General features: G+C 44.5%; 1 protein-coding gene and 1 pseudogene across 2 annotated transcripts in view; one reads left to right on the forward strand and one right to left on the reverse strand.

The window, feature by feature from the left end:
- Positions 1-18,683, forward strand: part of LOC126235872 (esterase FE4-like) — a 343,826-nt gene that overhangs the window by 169,520 nt on the left and 155,623 nt on the right. The window lies entirely within an intron of this gene.
- Positions 10,911-11,028, reverse strand: LOC126237836 (5S ribosomal RNA; annotated as a pseudogene).

An 18,683-nucleotide genomic window follows, 5' to 3' on the forward strand; every position in this document is an offset into this window, starting at 1 on the left:
TGTCGCTAGTAAGCACAGCACAAGCTGTAAGTGATAAACGTAGTAACAATGGAGAATGTTCCACACGGTCGTCTGGCTTACCCTGTACTGAGCGGCCAACTGCCTGGTACTGACACGGCGGTCGCCTTCCACAGTCTTAATCACATTTTCCTCAAAGTCTGGTGTCCGAACATTTCGAGTTCATCCTTCATATTTCCTGCTTCCTGAAACGACCCTATCTCAAAAAATGGTTCGAATGGCTCTGATCACTATGGGACTCAACTTCTGAGGTCATCAGTCCCCTAGAACTTAGAACTACTTAAACCTAACTAATCTAAGGACATCACACACACCCATGCCCGAGGCAGGATTCGAACCTGCGACCGTAGCGGTCGCACGGTTCCAGACTGTAGCGCCTAGAACCGCTCGGCCACACTGGCCGGCGACCCTATCTCAGACAAACGACGAAACACTGTTGCAAACACTGAATGCTTTGGTTGTCGGTGGGGATAGGTCTCCTGTTGCAACCTTGCTGCCCGCCGCCCCTTGCCTTTTGCCTTTCCGTAAGTAAACACCGTGTCAGCAAGCTTTCGGTTAGAATACGGAACCATTGTGTACAACGCTGTATCACATCCACTACAAGATGAGGCAGCAAGAGAAGTGAATCGAACACAACATTACCAATTACTATGGCAGGAGAAGGCGCTAGAGCATGGCATATGACGTGTGAGGAACAGTGCCACCCTCTAGGAGGAAACCATGAATACTGTAACTGTGTCTGCATGGTACATCGCTTATTAGACAGCAGCCTCTGTAACAAAGTATGACTGAATAAATAGTCTCTAGCATGGAAATCGTGCATTTCCGGACGTAAATTCATTAGACCTTTTTTGTTCCGACTCCTCTCGTCGATCAATCCCTAGTTTGCACACGGTCGAAAAAATGACCCTCTATATGCAGACTGAAGCCACGAATGAAAATTTGTACCAAGGTCGGGTTTCGAACTCTGGTCTCTTGCTCACTAGGTAGATGCGCCAACCACTACGCCATACTGGCACAGTGTCTTTGCACAATTGTACGGACTGCCGCAGCAAGCCTTCCTCCTCAATCCAAACTACAATCCACGCCTCAGCCCACTTAGTAGTCCCACTACACTCGAACAGCATTGCGGAGGCTCTCCAACTGTATGGAAATACCACATAAGCAGCTAACGAAACGGGTGATACTGCCTGAAATCCAGGCATAGGCGCTTTAATCAAATGAAACTAATGGATTATTACAACGCCATCTATCACAAAGCGCAAAAAGTGGTATAACTAAAACATTCATATTTCTTTACGTACTACACGAATATGTAATAAAAAATGGGGGTTCCTATATAAGAAACGCAGTTGATATCCGCTTGAGCTATGGCAGCGCCATCTAGAGGGCCAACCATAGCGCCATCTGGTTTCCCCCTTCAAGCTAGACAAGTTTCGTTCTTTGTAGTTTTTTCGTTTGATGCTTATTTCTTGAGATGTTTGGTCCGGTCACTATCAATGGACCACCCTGTATATGCAGACTAAAGCGACAAATAAAAATTTGATCCGAGGCGAGGATTCGAACTCGGGTCTTCTGCTAATTAGGCAGATGTGCTAACAAGTATGCCACGTAGGGAATGAGGAGGAAGGCGTGCTACGGTAGTCTGTGGAGTTATTTGAAGCCAGTGTACTGGGGTGGCGTTAGTTGTTAGCATATCTGCCTAGTGAGCGGGAGACTTGAGTTCGAATCCCAGCATTTTCTTTCGTTGCTTCAGTCTGCTTATATACATCACAGATGCTTGAGACTTGAAAAGGTCTCTCCATCAAATTTCATTTGAGACCCACAGCTACACAGCAAGAATTGTTTATTAAATCGATACATGCTTTGGTCTGTTTTCCCTCGTAATTCATAGCAACTTCTATGCTCTTCTCCCTTTATTTTGCGAGTCTTCTTATTGCCTCAAAGAAAGATTCTTTACCTTGATCTCGGATCAAGTTTTTTAGCTTGTTCCTTACTTCTTCACTGTCGTTGAACTTGATGCCATGTAAAGACTGTTTCGTCGGACTGTAGAGATAAAAATCCGACAGGGCAAGATCAGGTCTGTAAGGTGGAAGAAGTAGGATATCCCAACCCACTTTCCCAATAGTTTCCAGTGTCACTTGTGCGTATGGTATCGAGTGTTCTCTTGAAGAAGTACGCCTTTTCTCTGCAATTCCGGACAGTTCCTCTTCAGCACGGGTTGATTTTATTCTCAAGCGAGCCCGAGTTGTATGGGCTGTTTATATTGTATTGCCACTCCAAAAGTAAATACCAAATATTGGACCACTAGCACTGAAAAAGATGGTTAACACGACCTTACCAGCAGATAGCTGTGTTTTGAATTTCTTACAGGCAGGTAATTCAGTGTACTTCCACTGCATTTCTTGACAATTGGACACTGACTCTGAATTAAGTACACGAGTTTGATCACAGGGTAAAATCCTGTCCAAAAAATGCGTTACTTACGCATCTGAAACGCTGTTCGAGCTCAGTGCAAATGCGAAGTCTCTGTGATCTGCGGTGAGCTTCCTGGGAACCCACAAGCTTTATAGCAATTCAGTTTGTTTTGACAGATAGTACGAATTGTCCCAACACCTACTGGACATTCTTCAGCAATTTTACCGAGTGTAAGTCGTGTTTTTACTTGGACAGGTGAATAAATACGAGCCTGTAACGCCGAGGTGGGGTTAGGTACCGGACGGCCGCAGCGGTGTTCGTCGGTTATTCTTTTGTGGCAACTTTTAAACTTATCTTCCCTCGCGTAAAACCTCCCGCGGTTCGTGCAATTACCACCGTATTGTTTGTTCATCCGGGAGAATATTTCTCATGGTTAGACTCTCTCCGAAAGTAAAATTGAGATCACAGAAAGCTGTTCTTCAAAATTAATTTCTTTGGGAGAACTAAGACCTTAGATGTTATGTTTACGTAAACATTAATCTTACAACTGTTTAAAATTATTCACAAGGTTGTCAGATAGCGCAAAAGTTTCAGTTCCCTGAATCAGGCGTTGCTTTCACTATAAACTTTTGTTTAGTTATTGAGTGGCCCAGATGGCAGTGCCTAACCATGAAAAATTAACAATTTTGTGTGTATTAAATTCCAGTACAATCGAACACTAAGCACCCTCCACAGAATGACTGAGAACAAGCTGTACAACTAGTTTTTACTTAGTTGTTAGTCTCGTTCCAATAGTTCATTCACTATAGCCAATTCTCAATCACCTCCTTCAGATGTTCGGATTCTGAACTACATTGAAATATAATATGTTGAAGCCGGCTATGTAACCGAGCGGATCTAGGCGCTTCAGTCCGGAACCGCGCTGCTGCTACGGTCGCAGGTTCGAATTCTCACTCGGGCATGGATGTGTGTGATGTCCTTAGGTTAGTTAGGTTTAAGTAGTTCTAAGTCTTGGGGACTGATGACCTCAGATGTTAAGTACCATAGTGCTTAGAGCCATTTGAACCATTTTGAACAATATGTTGGTCGGATACTTCAGAATCAAATGCAGAACTCCATCATCAATTCATATTTCATCAAATACAATATTTATTTTTTACGCTGTCAGTATTCTTTCAGCCACTCTCTAAGACGTTTTACATACGACTCATCGCAGTTAAATGTATCTCGAAACTGACTACGAGTGAAAAAACGCGACTGCGTAGAAACGTGTTTTCGCAAAAGATGACGTGCTGAACAAAGTTGTTACATGTCAGAGACCAAACAATTGTTAAATATTTAATTTTTAAGTACTTTTTAACGAATATGATTCATAAAACACTTTGAATTTTTTACGAATACTTTAAAATGTAGCAGCGTTTACAAAATATTAATACAAATTCTCGTTCCATTTTTGAATAAAATTATAAAAGCAGCTTGGATGGACAGAAGTACACATATTTATGTATAACCTAAGGACTTGCATCTAGCAAACAAACTGACAGCGTACGACACGAAAATAGTAAATGAACCGACCAATATCCCAGCGCGAAAATACGTTAACGTACTGATAGCCGAAGAAAGGAAACTCTGAATTGAACGTATTGATTGCTCTGATGATAACATATACGCTACTGCAATTGTCCTCATTTTATTTCTACTGTCTTTCGTTCTTCGTCGTTGCGTACTTCAAAAATCGTTCAAATGGCTCTTGCGCTATGGGACTTAACATCTGAGGTCATCAGTCCCCTAGACTTAAAACTACTTAAACCTAACTAACCTAAGGACATCACACACATCCATGCCAGAGGCAGGATTCGAACCTGCGACCGTAGCAACAGCGCGGTTCCGGACTGAAGCGCCTAGATCAGCTCGGCCACAGCGGTCGGCGTTGCATAACTCCTCAACTACCAGTCTTAAAGATTGGTGCCATACATTCACGAGCAGCTGAATTAGAGAAACATCTTCATCAATTTCTGTAATTCATCGTATGGTGAGTGAAGGGAGCTACGTGGTGAGGCACTACAACTTTCTCCACTCGCTATTCAATTCGCGGATAGTACGACGAAACAAATACTGTCAGTAACGTACTGTAGGAACCCAAACACCGCTCATTTTAGCGTCACAGCCACTACAGGAGATGTACGCGGGAGGAAACAACCTGTTTATTGATTCAGTTTGGACGCAGACTCTTGGAATTTTGTGAGAAAGGCGCTCTGTAATCTTTCTGGTGAGGCCCCTCTCTGCAGTCCGCTGGAACATTTCTGTGACAGACTCAAGCTGCCAAAACAAACGAACGACGAATTTGGTTGTTCTTGCTTGAATATTTTCTCTCTCTCCTGCTAATCCAACGGCTCTAGACCGACGAACAACCTAAGAAGTGGTCGAACAAAAGATTTGGAAATGATCTCTTTCGTGCGTGAACTACTGTTCTCCACGATTCTTCCATTAAATCACAATCTGTGGTCCATCGCCTCCTAAATTCGCTCCAGACAGAAAGTCATAGGTAGTAGAATAGAACAGAGCACAACAGAATATTTATTCACCTATAAACATGTGCACATGCAATCGGTGTCGTCCGGCAAAGTTTACGCACGTACACTATGTGATCAAAAGTATCCGGACACCCCCAAAAACAAACTTTTTAATATTAGGTGCATTGTGCTGCCACCTACTGCCAGTTACTACACATCAGCAACCTCAGTAGTCATTAGACACCGTGAGAGAGCAGAATGAGGCGCGCCACGGAACTTACGGACTTCAAACGTGGTCAGGTGATTGGGTGTCACTTGTGTCATACGTCTGTAAGCGAGATTTCCACAACCCTAAACATCCCTAGGTCCACTGTTTCCGATGTGACAGTGAAGTGGAAACGTAAAAGGACACTTGCAGCACACAACGTACAGACCGACCTCGTCTGGCGACTGACAGAGATCGCCAACAGTTGAAGAGGGTCGTAATGTGTAATAGACAGACATCTATCCAGAACATCACACAGGAGTTCCAAACTGCATCAGGATCCATTGCAAGCACTATGACAGTTAGGCGGGAGGTGAGAAAACTTGGATTTCGTGGTCAAGCGGATGCTCATAAGCCACACATCACGCCGGTTTATGCCAATCGACGCACGCTTGGTGTAAGAAGCGTAAACATTGGACAATTGAACAGTGGATAAACGTTGTGTGGAGTGACGAGTCGCGGTACATAACGTGGCGATCCGATGGCAGGGTGTGGGTATCGCGAATGCCCGGTGAACGTCATCTGCCAGCGTGTGAAGTGCTAACTTTAAAATTCGGAGGCGGTGGTGTTGTGGTGTCGTCGTGTTTTTGTTATTTTGCGTGGCACTATCGCAACACAGGCCTACATTGATGTTTTAAGCACCTTCTTGCTTCCCACCGATGAAGAGCAAATTGGGGATGGCGACTGCATCTTTCAACACAATCGAGCACCTGTTCATAATGCACGGCCTGTGGCGGAGTTGTTACACGACAGTAACATGTCTATAATAGACTGGCCTGAATCCTATAGAACAGCTTTGGGATGTTTTGGAAGGCCGACTTCGTGCCAGGCCTCAACGACCGACGTCGATACCTCTCCTCAGTACAGCACTCCGTGAGGAATGGGCTGCCATTCCGCTAGAAAACTCCCAGCATCTGATTCAACGTATGCTTGCGAGAGTGAAGGCTGTCATCAAGGCTAAGGGTGGGCCAGCACCGTAAATATTGAATTCCAGCATTACCGATGGAGGGCGCCACGAACTTGTAAGTCATTTTCAGCCAGGTGTCCGTATACTTTTGATCACATAGTATATCATTATCATCATCATTATCATTGTCGTCACAAGTCATTGTGCTCACTATTGAGCGTCATGACCCCATGAAACGAAGTGTCCCCATCCCGGACGGCTACCAGCTTCTCTTAGAACCTGCTGAAGATGTGGACTGGAGTTCTTCTTGATTTCATTTTTCCACCTGCTCTTTGCTCACAACCAAGGTCTCGTGTCCTTGATCTTTCCTTCCATGATTATATTTTGTTGATGTTCTTCAGCTCTTCTCATAGTATGGAGAATTTTTCGTTGACACGAGGAAAAAGGCGCCTAGAGATATTGAATCACTCGATAATGGACACATTAGTTCCACTTTTGGTCCATTTTATGTGCAGCATCTTGTGCCAGTACCAAAACTCAAAGGCACAATACTTTGCTTGTCTCCAGCCTTAAGAGTGCATGTTGCGCGACAGTATAAGAAGACAGGAAACACCAAATACTCCAAAGATAAAATTCCAAGACATCTGTTACACATCCTTCAGTGTCCTGCTCTGTGTAAAAATGCTTTACCGTTGCCTATTTTAATTTGTTCATAGCAGTTATTGGAATTTTTTGGTAGTCTGTTAAAATACACTCCTGGAAATGGAAAAAAGAACACATTGACACCGGTGTGTCAGACCCACCATACTTGCTCCGGACACTGCGAGAGGGCTGTACAAGCAATGATCACACGCACGGCACAGCGGACACACCAGGAACCGCGGTGTTGGCCGTCGAATGGCGCTAGCTGCGCAGCATTTGTGCACCGCCGCCGTCAGTGTCAGCCAGTTTGCCGTGGTATACGGAGCTCCATCGCGGTCTTTAACACTGGTAGCATGCAGCGACAGCGTGGACGTGAACCGTATGTGCAGCTGACGGACTTTGAGCGAGGGCGTATAGTGGGCATGCGGGAGGCCGGGTGGACGTACCGCCGAATTGCTCAACACGTGGGGCGTGAGGTCTCCACAGTACATCGATGTTGTCGCCAGTGGTCGGCGGAAGGTGCACGTGCCCGTCGACCTGGGACCGGACCGCAGCGACGCACGGATGCACGCCAAGACCGTAGGATCCTACGCAGTGCCGTAGGGGACCGCACCGCCACTTCCCAGCAAATTAGGGACACTGTTGCTCCTGGGGTATCGGCGAGGACCATTCGCAACCGTCTCCATGAAGCTGGGCTACGGTCCCGCACACCGTTAGGCCGTCTTCCGCTCACGCCCCAACATCGTGCAGCCCGCCTCCAGTGGTGTCGCGACAGGCGTGAATGGAGGGACGAATGGAGACGTGTCGTCTTCAGCGATGAGAGTCGCTTCTGCCTTGGTGCCAACGATGGTCGTATGCGTGTTTGGCGCCGTGCAGGTGAGCGCCACAATCAGGACTGCATACGACCGAGGCACACAGGGCCAACAACCGGCATCATGGTGTGGGGAGCGATCTCCTACACTGGCCGTACACCACTGGTGATCGTCGAGGGGACACTGAATAGTGCACGGTACATCCAAACCGTCATCGAACCCATCGTTCTACCATTCCTAGACCGGGAAGGGAACTTGCTGTTCCAACAGGACAATGCACGTCCGCATGTATCCCGTGCCACCCAACGTGCTCTAGAAGGTGTAAGTCAACTACCCTGGCCAGCAAGATCTCCGGATCTGTCCCCCATTGAGCATGTTTGGGACTGGATGAAGCGTCGTCTCACGCGGTCTGCACGTCCAGCACGAACGCTGGTCCAACTGAGGCGCCAGGTGGAAATGGCATGGCAAGCCGTTCCACAGGACTACATCCAGCATCTCTACGATCGTCTCCATGGGAGAATAGCAGCCTGCATTGCTGCGAAAGGTGGATATACACTGTACTTGTGCCGACATTGTGCATGCTCTGTTGCCTGTGTCTATGTGCCTGTGGTTCTGTCAGTGTGATCATGTGATGTATCTGACCCCAGGAATGTGTCAATAAAGTTTCCCCTTCCTGGGACAATGAATTCACGGTGTTCTTATTTCAATTTCCAGGAGTGTATCTCAGATCAAGGTACCTGAGGACCTTTGCTTGACTGGCGTATGGTTTGTAAATTGCGTATCCATTTGTTGTATTATGACGGTGTGTTGACTTCCTATGGTAAAAGTTATCCAGGTTTTCTTTACCATATACTATTCTAGGGACTGTCACAAAATTAATTTCCTTGAAGTGATGTCAAAATGATTTCCATGGTGTTATGCCCGAAATATTTGAGGTTGTATTTTTTGTCATTTAGATATAGTCTTTTATCTAGATGAGTTTTCCTGCAACTGAATTCCATATGTAAGATGGAAACTGGAGAAAGTAAAGAATGCATGTAGTAAGAGAGTTTCACTAAGATGGCATCTAAGCTCATGCAGGCAACTCTCACGTGGGAGCCTGTTCCACAAATTATCTGTGTATACAATACCATTTTGTCTTTTCAATTATCCAACGTTCCTTTAATTCCTAAAGTGCTTATCCCTACTATCAGATTACATAACATCTTCATAATTATGCGTATAAAAAATCTGGTTCCCCTAAATTTCTAATATTTACAGAATTGTCTCAGTACATATATTCTCTTAATAATACTAAACTAAGTAAACTCCGCCCGAAAAGGCCTTGTGAAATGCCTGGGCTAACAGGACAGAGCGAATTAAGGTTGTGGAATGGGGCCAAAATAAGTTGTTGTCAGTTGCACTCAACATACAAACTTTATTCATCAACACACAATATTACAACAAGGATGCATAACACTCAATACTTTAATCGACCTCCTTTGATTAACCTTAGATCGGCTGAAGACCACACTCAAATTTCAAGACACAAGGCCTAAGCAAGAAATTGCAATACAAGGTTCTTCTGGAGGTTTCACCCAAGAATATTTTCTAAATCTTCAATCTAAACGGGCTGAAGGCCTTGGCTGGAGGCCGCATATTAAGTAGTAAGAAGAGTTTCGGTCAAAAGGCAGAAGGCCTAATCTTAAAACATGTCATGCAAAATTCGGCTAAAGGCCCCATACAAAAGCATAACAATCTTATGCCTTAAGGGCAACACAAGAACATTAATTTAAGAGATATTAAAACTCGGCTGAAGGCAGCACATCAACAAATAATTTAACGGGTTAAGCACTAGAAAGAATAGTTTCAATTTTAAAAGACAGAAGGCCATATTTTAAAATATTACATATAAAATTCGGCTGAAGGACCCTATAAAGAAAAACAATCTCATGCCTTAACGGCAAGACAAGAACATTAATTTAAGAGGTATTGATACTCAGCTGGAGGCTACACATCAACCAAATAACTAAAACCCAAACAGGAAAATTAATATGTAACACACAAGGAATGGCGCTCAGAAGTTTCCAAGGATCGGCCTGAGATTGTAACACTAACACCCGTTTAGGTGAGATAGGCAGCCTGTCCAACGACTTCTTAATCTGAAGCCAACCCAACCGACACACAGCCGACCGACCAATCAACAGAATCAGTTCCGCTCCACGCAACCAGCAAAACGACCACAAGATTTCAGTACAACGACACACAGAATATTGGCGCCCACAACGACCAACAACACCTCAGCTGTGGAACTACACGCCACGCTGGACAGCAACAACACAACGTGGAAAATAGATCAACGACCAAGGCAGGTAACTGGAACGTCAACGGCCACAAGGCAGAAGATACCGCTGGTCAATTTCAATAACAGGGATTAAATTAAGTTAAACTCCACAGGAAGACGGCTGGAATCTTAGCCGACTTGAATACACACACGTTGTTACTCGTGGGAGTGTCCCAAAAGCGATAACCAGGGTCAAACGAAGAAATGTAAACAGGTGAGGCTCGATAGTAGGTTAAGTGAGGACTCAATTTTCATGTCCAAGATCAGTGGGAGACGTACTTCGTAGCACTCGCAAGCAGCACCTCACACTCCAACAGCGCGTGCACACCGCCAGCGGCCCTGGCCAGAGAACGCGCGACGGAGACTTCCTCGCTGCTCCACGCCAACCGACCGACTGCCCAGGCCCGGAAACGGTGAAAGGACCAAATATACGTCGGCCGATGAGACGACCAACCAACAGTCGTCCCGCTCCGATCTCCCTCCGCCGGACAGTTCATGTGTGTCGCCAACGGTCAGCGAGCACTGGCTGTCGGCGTCTCACCTTCGCTCCGTCCCCAACTTCACTCCTGCTGCGTCCCGACTGCACTGCTGGTCCGTCTCCAACCGACTGCCAGACACACGACGACCCGGAAATACTACTTGTCGCTCAAGAGATAGTACGACAGTACACTTATCGATACGCGGTGTTGCTGCCACTCACGGGCTAGTAAAGCAGGAAGTTAGTGACGCCAGTAAATGGAATAAGAAAACGAGGCGGCAGTACCGTAATAGAAGATGACAAAAAATAAATCGCATGAACAGGAGCCGTGGACGGCTCATCTTGGAAGGCCCAACAGTACCGACTGGCCAGCGTGTCATCCTCAGACTACAGGCGTCACTGGATGCGGATATGGAGGGGCGTGTGGTCAACACACTGCTCTCCCGGGTGTATGTCAGTTTACGAGACCGGAGCCGCTACTTCTCGATCGAGTAGCTCCTCAGTTTGCCTCACAAGGGCTGAGTGCATCACGCTTTCCAACAGCACTCGGCAGACTGGATGGTCACCCATCCAAGTGCTAGCCCAGCCCGACAGTGCTTAGCTTTGGTGATCTGATGGGAACCGGTGTTGTCACTGCAGCAAGGCCGTTGACCGTCTTAATAATGCAATTCAATAATAAATTTATTGATCTTCTTAATACTTAAAACACCATTTCGACCATTTACTTGTTTTCTGTGGGCAACTGCAGAATTACGTGCTGATCTGGCAGGTTCTTGTGTCGTCCTGGTGTCGCTGGCACCGAATAGCGAAATTCTGCATGACCCGCTGAAGTGTCGGAACATTGGTGCTATCGTTGACCTCCTGAATGGCTGTTTCAGCTCAGCAATGGTTTTGGGGTTATTGCTATACACCTTGTGTTTGATGTAGCCCCACAAAAAGGAGTCGCATGTGTTCAGATCCGGAGAATATGGCGGCCAATCGAGGCCCATGCCAGTGGCCTCTGGGTACCCCAGAGCCAGAGAGCGGTCCCCAAAGTGCCTCTCCAGGACATCAAAAACTCTCCTGCTTCGATGGCGTCAAGCTCTGTCTTGCCTGAACCGCATCTTGTCGAAATCAGGGTCACTTTGGATAATGGGGATGAAATCATCTTCCAAAACCTTCACGTACCGTTCGAAAGTCACCGTGCCATCAAGGAATATCGCACCGATTATTCCGTGACTGGACACTGCACACCACGCAGTCACCTGTTGAGGGTGAAGAGACTTCTCGATCTCGAAATCGGATTCTCAGTCCCCCAGATGCGTCAATTTTGCTTATTATTGACGAGCCCATCCAAATGAAAATGGGCTTCGTCGCTAAACCAAACCATACTTCGCATACTAATTCACATCATCCCCCGCGGCCAACCGCGCGGTTTGAACTCCTAACGCAAACCTTTCAGAAGTTATGACGATTTTATTTCATATAGTTCAATAACTGTCATCCTGTATATTAAACAATACAAACATTAGACACATTCAATATTACAGTCTTCCTAAAGAAACAAAATTATGAATTACATGATTGGATAATAGTCTGAAGACAATAATTTAAGTATTAACTATAAAATATTCATCGCCTACTCATAAGCTACTAGGTCCCAAGTTTGTAAACATTAAGTGACCTCATACGCAAAGCCGTGCACCTGCCAGCGCTGCGCCATTCATTTACTGCACCGTGAAGCGCTGCGCCAACGACCTTGCAGCAACAGGCGGTGGCTGGTGATTCGTCACCCCGTGCAACATTAGCCACGTCTTCAGAACTGCTATTACGTGTTCAGCTGATTCAACAGTCCTTGAGCTGTACGTACTGGGCAGTGATGCGATTTACCTACTGCTCAATCAAATGTTGCAGCAACTACCTTGCCTCAACAGCTAGAGGCTGAGCACGTAATAGCGGTGCCGGAGGCGTGGCTAATGTGTCCAGGGCGACGAGTTACCAGCCACGAACTATTGCGACCTGCTTTTTCATGATCGTGTGTTTGTTCATATCTGCTTTACTCTAATGTGATCTATCTAAATGCAGTTATTAATTTTAATGGTTTTTGTAAGATTATTCATTTAATCTGCCTACCTAACTCCTGTAGCTTTCGTGATATTCATAATATTAATGTTTCCATATTTGCACCTCAGTGCTGTGACTATACTGATGTGATTGGTTTTATGCTACGGTGAAACTGTGAATCAATACTGAATTTTGAATTATTTCGAAGTAGTAATATTCTGGCCTGGATGCAAAGCTGCCATCTTTTTCATGCTGTCCAAACCTTTAACTGCCGTTTCCGGACCTCTGTGGCCTGGGAAAAATGCAGATTACGTAGCCGGGCGCTCGCGTGGGGGCAACCGCGTGGTTTTCCGTGACGTACCATGACTTTGGCAGCTTTTACTTGGCTGATCACTCTCCAGCACACGTGTTAAGTTACAGTCTTCAACTCTGTGATTACTGAGCTTGGCTATAGCTTCAGTGCCCTGTGTAGAAATCACATGACTTCACATAAATCGGTCGTTTGTTTTATAATGTAATGGCGGCAGTAGTGATTCAGCCTTGCTCACATATTCTCTATCAGGGTTTCAAGGATATAATTGGCAAAGAAAATATTTACTGCATCAGGAGTAATTGATATACAGCAATCTTTTTTTGACGTTTTATTTTGGTTTTGATTACTTCCCATGCTGCTTTACTCTTATTTAAAGATTTAACAATGTTTCCATCATTGATCTTACAGTATTCTGCCTTAATTGCGGGTCTGTAGTGCTTTTTCATGATGGTGTGTTTGTTCATATCTGCTTTACTCTAATGTGATCTATCTAAATGTGTTCAGTAACACTGTTCTAAACCTCCGGGTTTAGAACGGGGGTTTCGCTTGCAACATTTCTTGTAATGTTTAGGGCATATTTCTTAAAAGACTTCAGTTAGCCTACCTGACAGTTTTGGCTCATTCCACTGACTGATCAAACGAGTAGTCAAGTGATGCCGTATCTTTCCATCTATTTGCGAGCATTAGATCATATTTATTTGTGTTGAGGGGCAGAAATCTGTTGTATTCCCTTTTTTATGACTGAATATTTTCTTACTTTCTAAAAAAATCATCTGCAAGAGCATGGTAATCCTAACAATAGTTTATATATTTTTTAAAACAATATTTCAATTTTTCTACGTAATTGCGCTAGAGCTTAGATGATGACTCATATGGACCTGTATCTTTCTTTGGTCTCAGCTCTTTCAGTACCGTTCCAAATTAGATTTTCGTGATTGGAACTTATCACAGTCAAATCTGAGATGCAAGTGCTAGGTAAACGAACCGCATGAGCCTTACAAAAAGTATTGTGTCTGCTCTCATTACTATGGAATTATTTGTCCTAGCTTACGGAACACCATTCTTGAGCAGTGACAAGTTTCACCAGACTCAATCAATTCAGTGGCAGCGGATGAACGGTTTAATACTGGCTTGTTGTTGTGTATTGCCATAAAATGTCATTTACGAGACCGAACATGTAAGAAGGAAACTGATTACTGCCGATTTCTGAACTTACGTCACGTTAGTGCTGTTCGCCTTCAAAATGTGACGTATTCAAGAGCACACACATCCGCATTCGTTTTTCACATTGGCCAAAACATTTATGCACATTGTTTTCCGAGAGGCAAACCAAGAGATCCGTCCATTTTGCCTTCCAGTGCAGTGCAATATCATATCGGCAGTAAACTGTTCCTCCACTGTCACTAATCCAATCCATTTTGATCAAACTTTTCATAGCCTGCTGCTCGTTTCACACGGGTGGCTTTCTTTTCCCAATCGACTTCTGGTGTCAAGTGAGTCTGCTGCAGCGCCCCTTGTGTATTATGTCTGTATTAAGTACCGCCTGTCAGGAGTGTCCGTTTTGATTGCAATTCGGCACCGCAATGCGTGTGTTCCGACTGCAGTCTGCTGTGCAGTTTGCCGACTAACTGTGAAAGTGAGTTTGCAAAGGGCAGTTCTTAAAATGGCTCTGAGAACTATGGGACTTAACTAATGAAGTCATCAGTCCCCTAGAACTACTTAAACCTAACTAACCTAAGGACAACACACACATCCATGCCCGAGGCAGGATTCGAAGCTGCGACCATAGCGGTCGCGCGGCTCCAGACTGTAGCGCCTAGAACCGCTCGGCCACTCCGGCCGGCGGCAGTTCTTACCAAGAGCTAAAATGCAGTAACGTTCTTGAGGAATAACAGTGTTAACAATGATACTGGAATTTATTAATGACCAAAGCGAAATTCATAGTGGATATTCGCGACACAGACCATCCAGTAAACTTTCTGTTCTGCTGAGGATTGGAAAAAAAAACAGTAATTGTGTCGTGCAAGCACTTCAAAACATGTAAATTTATTTGCTCGAGAAAGTATAGTTGCTTTTTTATTTTAATCTTTGTGTGCTGTTGTCATTCTAAATGACAAATAACACCTAAAACTGTTTTGCTCCTTTACGAGAGCGGAGTTATTAAATGCTAAAACACTATTAATTATTGAAAAACGTACTTACGTTCATATTTATGTGCAATGTCCGCCTTTTGTCTGTCCAGATACAGTGCGTGAAAAAAAATGTGAAGCTCCCAGAAGTGGAGGAGCAAATCATAAGGAACTTCGTGGGTTCATAGATCACATAATGTTATTTCAGTGATTACAAACTCGAGTCAGATTCACAGAGAACTTGGCAGTATGACCCCACTTACCGATATGTCGTTGCACACTCTCTGGCCTGGATGCATGCAATGATGCAGTTGGAATGGATGCCATATAGCCATTGTATACATTCCTGAGGCAAACTGGTAGACAGTTGTTGTACCCGGTCATCGATATCTTGGATACTGGCACTAGCGCTGAGTTGATGTTGAGCCAGTCCCACACAGGTTCTATCAGAGACAGGCATAATGATCTTACTGGCCGTTGGAGTGGCTCAGCATAAGGCAGACAGTTCACAGACATACGTGCAGTGTGTGGATGAGCATTGTCCTGTTGAAAACTAGCAACACGATGATGTCGCATGAGAGAGAACACATGACGACGCGGGATGTTCGTGCGGATGTGGGGGTGTTGTGGTGTGCTTGGTGCGCGGTACGGCGGGGCTCCCTTGCGGTGATGGAGCGCGGTCACCCAGAATATTGAGAGCGCATATACCTGCTTTCACATTACTAGAATTAGGTAATTAGGGTGCGACGAATTGATATTGTGGTGAACGGCATATACCGATCGCGAGAATCGGACGTCCCGTGCTACAAACGCATCTCTGTGTCTTACCGAATCAAAGATTTTGTTGGAGGGACTCTTTGTGAAGAAAATGGAGAGATCGGACGTGTGAGAGGAGGAGAGATATTGTATTGTTGTGAGGCGCCACTATATATTAAATGTTCAAATAATTTTTTGCACAAAATAAAATCCAATAACTAACATCAAGTATTCAAGGTGTGTATATCTCCATAGCGAAAGTAGTCAATTATCACGGTACAGATATTACGAGACGTAGATCGCCCGGAGGTGAAGTTTGGAACAACAGTGCGAACCTGCATTTTCCACAGTCAGAATCTGTCGAGAGATTATCTCCGAATTATTAAACTTAAACTTGCTAAATTGTTATGACCTATCATCCAGACTCATTAAACAACATGGCACGCAGTTGTGCCGAACGATCTGCGTAGCAAGTAAAGGTTTTAGAGATTTCGGGTGAAGCAGATAACGACGAGGAATTTCCGCGAGATCGCCGCTGCGGAATACATCTCTTGCTCTCCTGTGGTATTTACAACGAAATATTTATATTTTCCAGCTTATCAGGAGAGTAAAGATAAAAGAAAATAAGGAACTAAGCTAAACCAACTAAAACCCATAAATAAACCAATAATTAAAATAAAAATTAACATGAATATTTATTTATAATAATAAATAAATAAAGAATATTTTTAAATGTTGGACTGCATGGTTTAATATATTATTATTATTCAAACATCGGACCACTGTCGCATTCGAATGCCCCACAAATCTGGATATTGTATGGATCGACCAGCTGGCTAAATGGAGACCTACAATAAGCACTCTTTCCATTCTGTCTGGTGCTGATAACACTGTCTCGCTTGGACTCTCCGTGGCCTTCACAGTAATGGTTCAAATGACTCTGAGCACTATGGGACTTAACAGCTGAGGTCATCAGTCCCCTAGAACTTAGAACTACTTAAACCTAACTAACCTAAGGACATCACACACATCCATGCCCGAGGCTGGATTCGAACCTGTGACCGTTGCAGTCGTGCGGTTCCAGACTGAAGCGCCTAGAACCGCTCTGCCACGCCGGCCTGCCTCACAGTAATGGTTCGTTAGTTGGTTGATTTGGGGGAGGGCACCAAACAGCGAGGTCAGTGGTGCCGTCGGATTAGGGAAGGGTGGGGACAGAAATCAGCCGTGCCCTTTCAAAGGAACCATTCCGGCATTTGCCTGAAGAGAATTAGGGAAATCACAGAAAATCTAAAATCAGGATGGCCGGGCGTGGGTTTGAGCCGTCGTCCTCCCGAATGCGACTTCAGTGTGCTAACCACCGCGCCACCTCGCTCGGTCTTTCACTGTGATCATTCAACATCTGGCACTGCTCACGCCCTTCGTATCCCTCCTCGTCATGGCAACAACATTAAACACGAACAACACTAGTGCACTCTGGTGGCCGTTCTACCTGTTGCAGAGGAATGCAACACTAATCGCTTAAGTACCAGTCAATGGTGTCTAGGTGTACGAAGGTACAATAACATCTGACCATGTATTCTGGGTGCTTCACTTTTCCTTGTCATGCAATGTATTATAACACCTAAATAAGATTTTGCTTTCAGATATTTGGCCTGTCTCTCAGGAGAACATTCATAGGATAAAGAATCAAGTCCTCACGCAACGGTTTCAATGTTTTCGTATGGCATCATATTCTGGGGTAACTCATCATTGAGTAAAAGAGTGTTCATTGCACAAAAGCGTGTAATCAGAATAATTGCTGGAGCTCATCCAAGATTATCCTTCAGACACTTATTTAAAGAGCTAGGGATCTTCACTGTAACCTCCCAATATATATATTCACTTATGAAATTTGTTATTAACAATCTGAACGAACTCAAAAGTAAAAGCAGTGTACATGGCTACAACACTAGGAGAAAGGATGATCATCACTACTCAAGGTTAAATCCAACTTTGGCTCAGAAGGGGGTAAATTATGCTGCCACAAAAGTCTTTGGTCGCTTACTTAATAACATCAAAAGTCTGACAGATAGGGCCATATAGCATTTAAAAGGAAATTAAAAGAATTTCTGAATGGCAACTCCTTCTACTCATTAGATGAATTTTTGGATATACTAAGTGGATAATTTCCCCAACACCCCCACCCAAAAAAAAATATTAAGTGTCATGTAATATTCTGTGTAATGTAATATCTTGTATAGACACCTTTTATTAACCTGACACGTTCCACATCATTACGAAGTGTCGTATTCACGATCTATGGAACAAGTACTAATCTAATCTAATCTAATCTCACGAACAAATGCCTATCAGTTATATAAAGTTTCAAGCACATGCACAAAATCCAGTACTACAATACGACCAGGCGCGGCGATAACTGGTTATAATTTCCTATGTCAGCAGGCGAGGTCATGACCCATTGTTCTTGCACATGCGCAGCACTTCGCTGATCCATTTGCGACTTGTTTGCCGGACGATTCACGCGCTGGTGTGTTGCGGGCACCCATCACGAGTAGTCGATTTTGACCAGGAACTTGCCGTTGTAAAGTAGGCTTAAGAATACAGTTCAAAGTAGAGGAAGAGCCGAGCACTAATACGCTACGACAAACTGTACCTTAGTAATGTGGGAGTCCTGTTTCCCTTTTTTCAGATACCGATAAACCAAGCAAATTTCCCAGGTAGTTAGTTATCGGATTTTACATCTACATTTACATCTACATGGATACACTGCAAATCACATTTAAGTGCCTGGCAGAGGGTTCATCGACCCACCTTCACAATTCTCTATTATTCCAATCTCGTATAGGACGCGGAAAGAATGAACACCTATATCTTTCCGTACGAGCTCTGATTGCCCTTATTTTATCTTGGAGATCGTTCCTCCCTATGTAAGTCGATGTCAACAAAATATTTTCGCATTCGGAGGAGAAAGATGGTGATTGGAATTTCGTGAGAAGATTCCGTCGCAACGAAAAACCCCTGTCTTTTAATGATGTCCATCCCAAATCCTGTATCATTTCTGTGACA

The sequence above is a fragment of the Schistocerca nitens genome, chromosome 2 (genome assembly GCF_023898315.1).
Source record: "Schistocerca nitens isolate TAMUIC-IGC-003100 chromosome 2, iqSchNite1.1, whole genome shotgun sequence".
Lineage (NCBI taxonomy): Eukaryota > Metazoa > Arthropoda > Insecta > Orthoptera > Acrididae > Schistocerca > Schistocerca nitens.